This window comes from Sus scrofa, chromosome 18 (assembly GCF_054392235.1).
Source record: "Sus scrofa isolate SSC_HxYL_T2T_F1_AM1 chromosome 18, Sscrofa_HxYL_maternal_Yorkshire_Landrace_v2.0, whole genome shotgun sequence".
Classification (NCBI taxonomy): Eukaryota; Metazoa; Chordata; class Mammalia; order Artiodactyla; family Suidae; genus Sus; species Sus scrofa.
The window spans coordinates 55,302,874-55,317,426 of record NC_139400.1 but is presented as its reverse complement, the minus strand read 5'-3'; the positions used below and the strand labels follow the sequence as shown (position 1 = coordinate 55,317,426).

At 45.6% G+C, this 14,553-nt stretch overlaps 1 long non-coding RNA gene across 1 annotated transcript in view; it reads right to left on the bottom strand.

Annotated features, from left to right (window-relative positions):
* Nucleotides 1–12,437, bottom strand: part of LOC146395063 (uncharacterized) — a 137,574-nt gene extending 125,137 nt beyond the window's left edge. Inside the window, exon 1 of the long non-coding RNA XR_014834137.1 lies at nucleotides 11,817–12,437. This is a non-coding gene — a long non-coding RNA (uncharacterized LOC146395063). The remainder of the gene's footprint in view (nucleotides 1–11,816) is intronic.
* Between the last annotated feature and the right edge of the window lie 2,116 nt (nucleotides 12,438–14,553).

Here is a 14,553-nt window from a genome sequence, read left to right as displayed (position 1 = left end):
TAAAAAAATTGAAAACTTCAGAGTTCTCCCCAGCATAAATTTGTTCATTATCCTGTTGGCGGTTCAGTTAAAGTCATTTATGCAGTTAACATAACAATTTCTAGCACCTTAATTATAGAATCATAGCATATGAGAAGTTGAACCAGCCTTCTTACTAAGAGTACAATTTATAAAATTCAAACATATATTTAGAAACAAATGAAATGTTCATTTTCCAAGAGCCACTAATAACCCATTCCTTAAGATAAAATCTTTTATTTAAATGATTAGTTCTTTCAATGGAAACATACATCCTTCACTTTTGTCTATTGTTCTCCCATCTGGTTTGATATGCTGTATTTAAAGAACAAAAATTAATCAGTCATTTTTACTTTAATTAAAGACAGAAGAAAGTCAGACAATTTGTTGGAAACAGTGATTCTTTGAAAATTCTGCTAACGTGTCGTGGGACAGAAGATGGCCTCTCTCCTATCACATCCCTCTTGGCCAGTGCCAGCATTTTCCTTGAGTATTATATAGCATATCTGAAAATACTCAGTACTGTATTAAGGCAGCATTTCCACCCCTCCTGGATAAGATTGTAATCCTCCTGAAGGCAGGTTTATCCCTTTGGGGAAGCGCTTGGCATGGTGTTATGCACACTGAAAATATTACAGAGGACATCACGCCTCATAGATGTGCAGAGGGAGCCTCCAGCACTGCTTCTTTCAGTGCCTGAGCTTTCCAAGCCCAGTCCAGTCCTCCCTTGCCTCAAAAATCTAATGAGGAGCTCCCCTCGTGGAGCAGTGGAAATGAAGCCGACTAGGAACCATGAGGTTGCGGGTTCAATCCCTGGCCTTGCTCAGTGGGTTAAAGATCTGGCAATGCTGTGAGCTGTGGGATCGGCTGCAGATGCGGCTCCGATCTTGTGTTGCTGTGGCTGTGGCGTAGGCCTGCGGCTACAGCTCCAATTAGACGCCTTGCCTGGGGAACCTCCACAGGCCATGGGTGTGGTCCTGAAAGGACAAAAGACACACACATACACACACACACAAATCTAATTAATCTTATCTCTTAACCAATGCAACTGATTACATGGCACTTTGTAAACATCAAAAGTACTCCCCCAACAGTAAACAGTGATTATAGTCAAGATCAAAGCCTCAGGTATGGGGTGCTGCTACTGTGGTTTGAGGGTCATGCCTGCTTGTGAGAACAACAAACACAGGCACCTTTGATCGTGTCACTCCCAACAGAGACCCTTCAGTGGTCCCCCACTGCCTTCAGAAGCCCACATTTGCTGGTGGACTCAACCTCCACACCTTTGCCATCTGGATCCAACCCACCCTCTCAGCCTTACCTCCTGCCACTCCCCACTGTAAGCAAATACAGCAACCGAGCCATGCACAGCTCATCACAGGCTTTGTGGCCTCAAAATATTCTCTCTTCTCCTTCCTCTGGCCTCTCGGCACCCTGTGCATTCTGCATCATTCAGCTTGGGTCCCTGCTCGGCTCCAAACCATAAGCAATGACCCACTCACTCCGTATGGTAAGCGCACGTGACAGAGGAAGCTTCCTGAACACGCACTAAGCACTTTGCGGGTAGCATATCCCACTTAATCCTCAGAACACTTTTATGGGGTAGAATTATTTCCTCCATTTTATAGATGAGGCAACTGGAACATATTCTATGATATTTCCAGACCTCATGACCCAGCTCTCAGATGGTATTCACAGCTCACTTATGCTCCAGAACAAAGTTGCTAATTCACTCCTAAAACAACTGAAGGAAAGCTACAGGATTTCTTCAATAGTCAGTACTTTCAAAACTCACTATAATCATCTCAAAATTGCAACAGCTATATGATACAAGATATTTATAGCCAATAAGCACATGAAAAGATACTCAACGTTACAAATCATTAGGGAAATGCAAATCAAAACCACAGTGAGATACCACCTCGCACTCATTAGGGCAGCTATTTAAAAAAAGCAAAACAGAAAATAACAAATGTTGGTGAAGATATGGAGATATTGAAATCCTTGTGGACTACTGGTGAGAATGCAAAAGAGTGCAGCTGCTGTGGAAAACAGCACGGCGGTTCCCCCCCACATTAAACATAGAATTGCCATATGAGCCAGCAATTCCACTTGTAGGCATTTACACAAAAGAATTGAAAACAAAGAGTCGATTTGTACACTCATGTTCACAGCAACATTTTTCATACTAGCCAAAAGAGAGAAAGAACTCAAATGATCATCAGCAGATAAATGCATAAGCAAAATGTGGTATACACATAAAATGGACTATTATTCCATCTTAAAAAGGAATGGCATTCTTAGATACGCTACAACATGGATCAACATTGAAGACATCATATGCTGGGTGAGATACGCCCGTCACAAAAGGACAAACACTGTGTGATTCTACTTTTATGAGGTACCTCAAGTAATCAGTTTCATAGAGACAGAAAAAGGTTGGTTGCCGGGGCTGCAGGGAAAGGTAAATGGGGAGTTACTGTCTACAGAGTTTTTGCCACTGTTTCGGTTTGGGATGATGAAAAGTTCTAAGGATGAATAGTGGTAACAATGTGAATATACTTAACACCAGGGAGCATCACACTTACAAAGAGTTATGTGTTGTATATTTTACCACAATACAAAAGAGTTTATGAGGAGTTCCCACTGCGGCTCAGTGCTGAGGACACAGGTTTGATCCCTGGCCTTGATCAGTGGGTTAAGGATCCGGCACTGACATGAGCTGTGGTGTAGGCTGCAGATGCAGCTTGGATCCCGCGTTGCTGTGGCTGTGGCATAGGCTAGTAGCTACAGCTCCAATTCAACACCTAGCCTGGGAACCTCCAGATACTGCAGATGTGGCCCTAAAAAAAAAAAAAAAAAAAATAGTTTATGAAAATGCTTTAACATCATGCATTTGGTTCTCAATACCCTACACGAAAGCAGAGGAGATAGGAGCCTCCCTCGTGGCGAAGATATGGAGAGTAAGGTTCAGAGGGACCCATGGACTTTCTCTAGATGTGCCTTCCATTCCCCCACGGATCTTGTCACAGTGCAGATGTTGGATTCAATGGGTCTGCATGGGGCCCAAGACTCTGCATTTCTAAGCTGTCCCAGACCTTGCTGGGCGTCAACGGACCACAACCAGAGACAAGCAAGCAGCAGGACTGAGACTCAGAACCTGATTTTTCAGACTCGTGACCAAAAATTCTTTTAACTCTTTCAGGGAGTCCCTGAATAACTCCACCCTCCCAAGGAGCAAATGAAGAAAGGGTCCACTGAGTCTCCAGATAGAATCTCATCATCTCCAAGGACTGAGTAACTCGGAGATTTCCTGATGACCAAATCAGACTCACTTCTTTTTTCGAATTCCCTGGAAACACAGGGAAAACCTAAGTCACACCCTCCTGTAATCTTACACTAATATTATGTATTTAAACACCACTTGTATGTTAGCTAAAATAAAACTATAACAGAAACTAATTTGATGGCACACCAGTTGAACTACTTACTTAAAGATTTCCTTTCCTTAAAAAGACTATCTTTTAGGTATATTTCACTTAGGGCAGTAGTTCTAATATCCAGATGCACATTAAAAATACTTAGCAGGGGAGTTCCCGTTGTGGCGAAGGGGAAATGAATCCAACCAGGAAACATGAGATTGCGGTGTGATCCCTGGCCTCGCTCAGTGGGGTAAGGATCCCACGTTGCTATGGCTGTGGTGTAGGCCAGCGACTACAGCTCCGATTAGACCCCTAGCCTGGGAACCTCCACATGCCCCGGGTGCAGCCCTTGAAAAGGCAAAAAAAAAAAAAAAAAAAAAAAGACAAAAAAAATTACTTAGCAGACATATACATACACACACACACATATATATATACATATACACACACATACATACACACTTTTTAGGGCCGCACCCTCGGCATATGGAGGTTCCCAAGCTAGGAGTCTTAATTGGAGCTGCAGCCACTGGCCTACACCACAGTCATAGCAATGCAGTAGCCGAACCACATCTGTGACCTATACCGCAGCTCACGGCAACGTGGGGTCCTTACCCCACTAAGTGAGGCCAGGAATCAAACCTGAAACCTCATGGTTCTGCTGCGCCACAACGGGAACTCCAGACATGTATTTTTAACACTGGTGCCCAGGATCCACCCCCTGGAAAGATGATTCAATTGGTCTGATCAATTTTTGGTTTTGTTGTTTTTTTTTTAAGTTCTCTAGGTGATTCTGATACCAAGCTGGGCTGGGAACCATTGACTTAAGGTGAAATAGCAGCCCACATTCAAGATATTTAATAAACTACATTCATCTATATTCTTGGCTGAGATTACCAGGCATCAGAAGAAAAGTCGGCTGTGTTTTGTTTGCCAAGTGCAAATGCAAACAAGACATTTCATACATTTTATTGGGCCTAAATTTACTCTAGGATCAAACTTTGTGTGACATAATGCAAGATTGTTAGCAACTATATACCCCTAGCAACACAAACATTAATTTTAACACCGTTAAACTCCCAACTGGACCCACCAGTCTATTTAAAATCCTGGTTGGGCTTACCAACTTAATTCAAATCAATAGCTACTTCCCCTGCTAAAATAAAACTTGCCACATTAACCATATTGATGGCATACTTCTTGTTGATTATCATCATTCATATTCAGTCATAATTTGGATTTTGCCAACCACCATTTTCAGCCAAGGACACTTCAGGATAATGTATATAAATTGAGCCTTATTGATCACAGACCATCTGCTGGCACTTAAATATGTTGACATATAAGCATGAACCCAAGTTTGCAAATTTGCAATTCTGATGTTCATAAAATTATAATTTATAATAAAATGAACACTGTTGTGCTTTTTAAAAATTACCTTCATAAAGATAAAGTGATTTAAGCAGGAGTTTTAAATTACAAAAACCATTAAAAGAATGTAAAGTCCTAAAGGCATTTTTTTAATGATTCATGGAAAGAAAGTGCTATTTTTCTTTTACCCTTGATATCATTTAATTGTGTTTTACCTCTTATATGATGAAAAATAAATTTGCCAAGTCATAATTACTGAAATCAGAAATTATAATGTAATGAAATAATGTTTCCTTAAGATAGATATATATATGTATCTCTTTCCTTATTCTACAATTTCAGGAGTCCACAGCAAGATTAATGCAATTGATTGCTTGGGATATGTTTCCTAAAGATAGATGGGCATCCGCAAAGCAGAGGGTGGTTATGAAATAAAACACGTGGTCAAAGGCTCAACCCCTGTCATGAGGTGACTGCTGTAAATACCCTTTATTAAGAAGAGTGAAAAGCTGCAGCTTTTCCCATTTAAAAAAAAAAAAAAAAAAAAAAAAAAAAGAACGAGATAAACCAGGCAAATAGTGAGCAGGTGTTGACCTGCCCTACGGCTGCCCAAAGTCTAGGAACAATCCAGGTGACCTCATCGGAGGGCACCTCCCTACGTCAGGGAAATGAAGAATGAGTTTTGGAGCAACTGAGGAAGGATGTGTTCCCAGGCATGTGCTGAGGTGACGCTGTCCTGTCCCTGCCTTTGCTCTGTTCCCATAGCGAAGGGAAAGCTGACACTCGGGGAGGGCCCGGGAGGGCCTAGGACTGAGCTCGAAGGCCTAGGAGAACACAGGCCACGTGTGTTACCTAACAAGCATAACATTTGGCACATACTGGTGGTGTGGGGTTTTATTCCACTCCCACAGCCACATTCCCTGTGGGCATTCCAGAACTCCAGGAAAGAGGGAGAGAAAATGCCATCTGGGAAGACAAGAACTCAGCCCAGAGGCTGGATATGTGAGAGAGGATGCGGAAGTCACAGAAAGCCTTCCCCTTCTGAAGGATCGGGGAAGCAAACAGACCCCTGGACAGAATTCCCGGCCCGGGGTGGAGTGGACTTTGGATGGGGAGGGGGCGTGCTTCATAGGCTTTTTACAGGGCCTCCTGGACGTGAGTCCCAGGACTGGGGACCACTTGGCCAGTAGAGGGGAGCACTGCAGGGTCAAATGGCAGCCCTAGCAAAGCCGGTGAGCTGAGGTGCTAAGGGGTGAGTCCACCCCACCAGAGAGGTTCATTAGAGGTCAAAGTTGACATCCAGACAGGTCTGCCGAGTGGAGAGCTTGGAGAGCAGGGGCCTGGCCCACCACAGAGCCACTGAAGGCCGCCAGGGGACTCACGTCAGGCCATCCCGTATGCTTCCCACTAGACCACATTCCTCTCCTCAGCGCCACGAACACGGGGGCCAGAGAATTCTTTACTGAGAGAAGCTGCCCAGTGCATTGTGGGATAGGTAGCATTACGTCTGGCCTCCACCCACTAGATGCCCGCAGCTCTGCCACTCCAGTCACGATCCAAGGCGTCTGCAGACGCTGTCCAAAGTCCCCTGGGAGACAAAACCACCGCAGCTTAAGAACCACAGCACTGGAGTTCCCGTCGTGGCTCGGAACCTGATTAGCATCCTTGAGGATGTGGGTTTAATCTCTGGCCTTACTCAGTGTGTTAAGGATCCGGCATGGCTGTGGCTGTGGCTGGCAGGTGCTGCTCCAATTTGACTCCTAGCCTGGGAACTTCCATATGCCATGGGTGCGGCCCTGAAAAGCAAAAAAAAAAAAAAAAAAAAAAGAACCACTTCCCTAAATTGTCACAACCTTGTAAATCAACTATACTTCAATAAAACTTTAAAAAAAATTGTTTTTAAAAGGAAAGACAGAAAAGATTCTTAAAAAAGAACCAAAAAGAACCACAGCACTAGACCTACACACCAGCTTAGAGACAAAGAGGAGGAAAGAGACTCTGAAAACTAAGCATCCATCCCAGAGGTTGTGGTTTCACCCTGGGCCCCTGCAGCGTAAGGAAACGAAGGTACCACCCCTGCCACGTTTAAGAAACTAGCACCTCCACCCCACCCACATATCGCTGGGCTGCACTGCAGAGGGGAAGGCCGAGACCAATAGAAAACACAGGAAAATAGAAAATAGTTACCCTGGAAGTGTGTTATCACTCCATTTTACAGATAAAGAAACTGAGTCTCTAAGAGGTTAAGCAACCTGCCCAAGGTCGTAGACCCAGTTAACAGGTTCAAAGCCAGTGTTCAAGCCCCTGTGAGGCTGTTTCCAAGGCCATGCTCATCCGGATAAGCCAGGCTACAACTGCCCCTCAAACATTTACTATATATTTCAGTGTCATCTCTAGAAGATGTGAACTCCTACGGGAAAGAGTGATATATGCCTGGTTCTATACCAAGCATTTAGTTTATGCTCCATAAATATTTGTTGACTGAATGAATGAAACCCTCTCCTCCACCCTTGGGTTATTTTCCAAGGCCAGGCTGCACCTGGGAAAACAGAAATGGAGATAAAGGCTCAGCAACAGTTGACAATTGCAGGACCAATGTTCTTTCTCAGAAGGTCCTTGAAAGAGGCAAGAAAGCTCACGGCTGGTTTCCAATCAATAGTCCTCACGTGCGTGTATGCCAAGAGATAAGTTCCGCCAGCTTGCAGAGCAGGGAGAGATGGGAGGGAGGGGGAGGAGCCAGGCAGGAGATGATGGAGCCTGAGCGGGGATTTGGGTCCACTTTGGAAGGATTGAGAGAGTGAAGGGGAAAGACAAATCCAGGGTGGAGTCAGTATAACTAAGAACCAAGAGGAAAAGGCAGGAATGAGTAAAACAAGGAGCATCTAGGCTGAGGGGCTGGGGGGGAGAGATGGGTCTGCATAATGAAGAGCTGCCACTGGGAAACTAGGTTTCGAGGGAGGGTGAACTCATGGGGTCCTCAAAGCTCAGGCAGAGAGGTTAGGGTGGATTCCTGGCTGACAACAGCAAGGACCATTAACACGGGTTGGGGGTTACCACAGGTAGCCACTGCTCGGAGCACTTGATGGAGACGACCTCATACCCAGAAGGCTGATTTCCCACCTGAGAAAATCTGCAGACGCTGCAAGCCCCATAATCTGTAAGTGATGGGGCAAGATGAGAATCCAGGCCATATGTCCCAAGAACGCACTCTCTTAGCCACCAGGCTACACCATGTCCGGTCATGTGATGTGATGAAGAGGAGGATGGGCGCATCAAGGCCTCTCCTTCGTGTCCTTAATTTGGGAAATCATCATTCACTCTGCTGGGGCGGGGTCTAGGCTGTGGCAGGTTTATAGGATAACCAACTCTGGTGAGTTAAGATGCAACGACTTCACAGGCAATTAGATACTGAGCCTCTTTGCGCCTCGGTTATCTGCGTCCAGTTGCATGTTCCTCTTAAATTTAACACCACTCAGGAGGTGGGGACCAGGCTTTTATCATTCCCTTTCTTTTTGCAGCCTCAGCTCCACCCACCCTTGGTGAGCGTCTTGATGAGGGAATATTGTGCAACCACTGATGATAAAATGTGGGACCAGCAACGATTCTGGTTCTTAGAAATGCAATCAGCATTATAGCTGGTGAAAACAAATGATCTGTGTGCCCGTGGTGGTGGGAAGGGGAATTGTGTGTGTGTGTCATTCATTTATTCACCCATTCGTTCGTTCGTTCAAGCAATACTTATGGAGCACCTACTATGTGCCAGGCACTGTTCTAAAGGATTGGGACATGTCATGCATGAAGCAAAGATCCCTGCTGTCATGGAGCTGGTGTCTCCAGGGGAAAGACAAACAATAAACGTGACAAATACGTTATAGCAGGTCTTGGAGGGTAATACGTGTCATGGTAAAAACAGAACGTAAAGGAAGGTAAGAGATCAGAAGGGGGGGAGGGGAGGAGCAGAGCAGTTTATGATATTAAACAGGATCAGCAGAGTAAGCCAGCCAGGTGGATGTGGGGGGGAGAAGGAACAGGCCTGGTGTACTCAGCGCCCAGCAAAGGGGCCAAGGTGGCTGGCGTGGAGGGCACTCGGAGCCCAGGCATGGTAGCAGACAGGTCAGAGCACGGAAAACGAGAGGCGGGGGCATGAGAAAGGGCCTTGCAAGCCTGTAAGTGCAATGGGTGGGGGGGGGTCCCTGCCAGGTCAAAAAGCACGGGGAGGCATTGGCTCTTTCTTGTACGGAGGAGTAGCCCATGGCAGACATGGGTGAATGATCGCAAAAACCCAGGACAGAAACGATAGAGACAAAAGCCAGAGTTGTCATTTCTTCCCCAGGGTAGTGCCTGCCCAATGTCGTTCCAAAAATAATTGATGGGGTCAGAATCCACCAAAGCAAATTCTTCATGATGAGTCAGCACCGGGGAAACCAGCGCTGGGGAAGACAGGACACGTTGCCATGTGCCACGCAAATAGCGACAAAACGAAAACTCAGTCACTCATATCCACCCAGTTATGAAAAACAGTGCCCCACCACCCACACCACATCACACACGAACAAAGCGTTCACACCTGCGTTACTGAAACTTCAGTCCCTTCGCCCTGAGTGTGGAAGCAGCCGCACTGGGCTTTTCACTGTCCGGGGTCCTTCCCCTGAGATGCGGACTGTGTCCGATCCCTCCCCAGATGATTCCTGTCCTCCCGCAAAATGTCTTGGTTTCTGGTGAGTTGCCTCAATCTAGGGCCATTCACTTTGTTCTAACAGGTTGCTTTAATATGTAAATTACAGTCTCACTCAACCACATGCTAAGTACTTTGCATTCATACTGTATTTTTTTGCCATAAAAGTCACTGCAAGTATTTCTTTACATTTTCTTGTTTCCTGAAGTGATTTCCTCTGCTAGTGTTACAAAACATTTTATTCATTTTAAAACTTGATTCTTTTGTGAAACTGAGGAACACTTGTATTAAAATACTGACTTATAAAAGGGCATTACCTGATAAGGGGAAGGTATTTCTTTTTTTTTTTTTTTTTTTTGTCTTTTTGCTATTTCTTAGGCTGCTCCAGCGGCATATGGAGGCTCCCAGGCTAGAGGTTGAATCGGAGCTGTAACCACCGGCCTACACCAGAGCCGCAGCAATGCGGGATCGGAGCCACGTCTGCAACCTACACCACAGCTCACGGCAACGCCAGATCGTTAACCCACTGAGCAAGGGCGGGGACCGAACCCGCAACCTCTTGGATTCGTTAACCACTGCGCCACGATGGCAACTCCTATTTCTTAGTTTTAAAAGAAAAGTCCACTTGCTTCTTGCTTACGAAGATCACCTACAACCTACAAAGCTGAGCATGTAGAATGTTCAAGAAACACAATTTCCTACCTGTTTTTGTGCTCAATGATTTCTCATTCTTAAATTATTCAGAATTCATTTGATTTGCCTATTTCTCTGGAAGTGGAAGGGCCTACAGTCCTCTTCCTCTTGGCTTAAAGGGAAAGGAGGGATAATCCTGGCTTTTCAGGACCTTTTCAGAATCTCTGCTCTAGTTCTTTACCCAGCTTCCTGCTCAGGTGAAACTGGCTGTTGGGCGGGAGTTTGCAAACTCAGTCCTTCTAGGCCAGCCTGGCTCTGCACAGCCATCTCTGAGAACCTCATCTTATCAGTGGGGCTCCGGAGAGCATCCTGTGACACCTCCAAAGAGCTGGCCCATAACCCCCATTTCTAGGGAGGCAGTTTGGGGGACCCGTGAGGTCTCACGTGATGGAAAAAGTTCATCATTTGATCAGTATTTGTTAAGCACCCACCACATTCCTGCACCCGGCCTTCAAGGATCAGCTATCCAGCCGCTCTAAAGCGCTGCAGCAAATCAGCCTTCCCTACTGGGCAGGCCATCAGAGGCTCTGTCTGCACGTTGAGCTGTGGGGCCACTGTGGACACATGGATCCGTCCCTGCAGAGCTGCCTACATGCCAGAGATGCCCAGCATGCAATGCTGCATAACCTTGGGCAAGTCACCTCACCTCCCTGAGCATTGGTCTCCTCATCTACAAGATTGGGGGTGATGAAAGTGCCAACCTCACAAGCTTATTGGGAAGAGGTGACGAATTCCCCCCCCCCGCCTTTGTTCGGGGCCTGGCACATGATAGACGCTCAGGTGACACTCGTTGTTATATTGGTTACTGATTCTATTTTACTACATGGTAGTGGGCAGCATCTGTGGCTGCTTGACGGTAATTAGCAGAACATGGGGCTAATGATATTTTAAGACATGAAATCTGCAAGATCTTCCGGGGACTAGATTTGTTCTGCCCACCCTCAGCAGTACCAGCCTCGGGGGCACATAAGCATAAATGTCTGAATGGAGGGCAGGGGCCACATAGGGAACAGCTTGAAAGTCATTATTGCTGCTACTGCTGTTGTTGCCGTGAATAGACCTTGAGTGTCCTAAGGCAGGCCCTACCTGGCGGCTTCCACATTACCTTTCCCGCCCTGCTCTGAAGACTTCAGAGGTCTGGGAACCCCTCACTCCACTGAGCATCCAGATGTGCCCATTTAGTGGCAGACAACCTCTAGAAGTCAGACCGAACTCCATCAGGATTTTAATTTCACCACTTAGTTGCCAAGGGGGAGCGGAAGGGTGGGAGGGGGATGGATTGAGAGTTTGGGATTAGCAGGTGTAAACTATTATATGTAGAATGGCTAGACAACAAGGTTCTACTATAGAGCATAGGGAACTCATTTAAATCCTGAGATAAACCATAATAGAAATGAATATGAAAAAGTATTTATACATAAATCACTTTGCTATACAGCAGAAATTAACACAACCTTATAAATCAACCACGCTTCAAATAACTTTAAAAGAAAACCCCATCACTTTGGCCACAAATGAGGACCTGCTTGCCTACCTTCTTCTCGCCTCTTAGCAAGGGGTTTGGCTTGGTTCTAAAGTGTGGGTGATATTTGAACTGTGGGGGCAACGCTACAAGAAGGACGGGGAGGCTCCCTTACCCATAAGGCGTGTTCTCTGTGGTTCTCAGTAGACCTGGAGTCCTGCGAGGGATTTTTCGCCAGACATGAATAACAGGCCATTCTTTTTGTTCACTCTCCTGTACTCTGGTTGATGTCTTGCCAATGGAGCAGGATGCTTCCCCAGTCCAGATGGGCAGGAGGCCAAGAAATGCAGTTTTGTGTTTGTCCAGGCACAGATAACTGAGGAAAAGCCCTGAAGCAAATGTACAGCGGAGATCTCTGCAGAGCCTGCTGCAGATAGAGCGTCTTACTTCTGAGCAACAGGACAAGCCCGAGGCAAAATTCAGTTCAACACAAGAAATGCGCTTTTTCCAAAACTGAAGAGTCCTGCTAGGCATCAGGCTCGTCCAGCAAATGATGTGTTTGGTCCTCATGGGTAGCGGCGTTTCCTCGAGTTGTGCCACATGTCCCCTCTTCTGCCTGTGACGGGGGGTGACCCTGGGAAAGCAAGACAAATTTTAACGTCAGCTTATGTCCAGCCCAAGCTGGAGGGCAAATCTGCTAATGACAACACAGCAGATAGGTTGCTGATTCCTCCCGAAATCCAAGAGAAAGAACGTTTGCATCGTCAGAGCTCTCTCCTCTGCAAGCCCACACACCAAATAGCGCACCTTCTTGTTCATAAAATAGGGCTTTGGTGAGTCAATCAGAGTTGAGGGCTTCACCTGTGAATTCAGAATGACGTTAGCGTTTTTATCTCTTCAAGCTGCTAAGCTTGAACTGGATAAAGAGTGTGACTCATGAAATAGGTTTTATTTAAAGGATTTGGGGTCTTGATTTCAAATGTATGCTTATGGGTATGGGAATGCTGTGAATTAAAAAAAAAAAAAGTATAATCATGGGTAACTATTCAGATTAGAAATCCAGAATGCATTCCAGCTGTAGGATTCTTGTTATTGTTGGCTGGTTTTGTTCTGGTGGTGGGGGGTGGTGCAGTCTGTCCAAACCAGCCCCATGTAACTACACTTCCCACAGGATTTTTTTTTTAACATAATAACAAATGCTCCATACATTTACTGTGTCTTTATTTTGTTTAGCCAGGCAGTAGTTTAACTCTGCCTTTTTTCAACTCTGATCTTCTAACCTTACCAGTGGTCAAAGTTGAGGAGAAACCCTTTGTTTTTGCTGGGAACCTCAGAACTCACATCCTGTTCAGGAACATTCAAGGGTTTGTTCTGCCAAACACATGGATACACCCTGCCACCCCCACCCGACTCTGGCCCAGGACACAGAAGTTTGGTTGGTTTACGTGGGTTAGCCTGATGGAAACGTGGAAATATCAGTTAGGAATCAATTGACGAGTATTGGATTTGGATGAAGACACCAGGCAGAGATCATGTTTGATTCCACCTTAGTCTTCAGTGTCTGGATGGAAACTTCAGAGCTGCCCGCCTTTGCAAACATCTTGGACCTGGCAGAACTCTCTGGAAATGTCTCCTGCCATTCTCTGATTTGGGACCCTGGCTTCAGTCCTCATTGGAATGCAGGTGAACCAGACCATCTCTCATGTTCCTTCCAACACTACAATTTTACTCAAGCTTGAGTCTTTTTGTATAGCCTCCAAGGCCTCAGAGACCCTGCAGAGTAAGAATAACTGTCCTCCAGGGCTCAGAGGTCAGGAACCCTGGGAAGGAGGTCTTAAGGCTGAAAGGTGCACTTGCCAAGGAGGACGCAGAAATGTGATTTTTCTTCAACTACGAAATTATCAATTGGGAAGATGACAATCTACAGAGATGCCACGCTGATTACGTGAGATGACGCATGAAGTGCGTAGCATGATGTGTGGCATACAATAGGTTCTCAGTGATGGATGGCTGAAATAACAAGTGAATGAAACTCTCAAGCAAGCAACTTGTCCCAAGGCCCCAGGTAGCAAGGGACAGACGGAAGCTTCGACCTTACATTTTCTGATTTCAGGTCTAATGATCATTCCACCAATCATCACACCTGCTGATATGTGCCCCCAAGTTGGTTGCCTGATCATCCATCGTGGTCTTTCCAAAGTAGTTTTTTTTTTTTTTTTTTTTTTTGGTCTTTTTGCCATTTCTTGGGCCACTTGTGTGGCATATGGAGGTTCGCAGGCTAGGGATCGAATCGGAGCTGTAGCCACCAGCCTACACCAGAGCCACAGCAATGCGGGATCCAAGCCACATCTGCAACCTACACCACAGCTCACGGCACGCTGGATCCTTAACCCACTGAGCAAGGCCAGGGATCGATCCCGCAACCTCATGGTTCGTAGTTGGATTCGTTAGCCACTGAGCCACGAAGGGAACTCTCCAAAGTAGTTTTGCTTAGACATTCATTACACAGTATCTAATTCAAGGTAGCAACTTAATATTGGATTCACTTAAGTGGCTGACAAAAAATTTATGATGTCCAAATTGTATACAAGCCATTTGCACTTTCCTCCTATATAAGGTCCAGCTTTCATACCTTCACTTAGTCACATTAAGCATTTAACTGAAAGCTTCCTTCAAGTTAGCACCATGTTCTAAAGAGAATAAATATTGCATCAAGACTCACTAAAGGAGGTCCCTTGGTGGCACCATGAGCATAGCAAAAAGAAAAAAAAAAAAGACTCAAGATTAAGGCAGGGTTCATAGACAGCTGGAGAGATGAGACAGGCATATACACATGAGAATTATTGCAAACATGTAATGGACCAAAGAGAATTGTACAAATCAGCACAGCACTGTGGAAACACCAAGAAAGG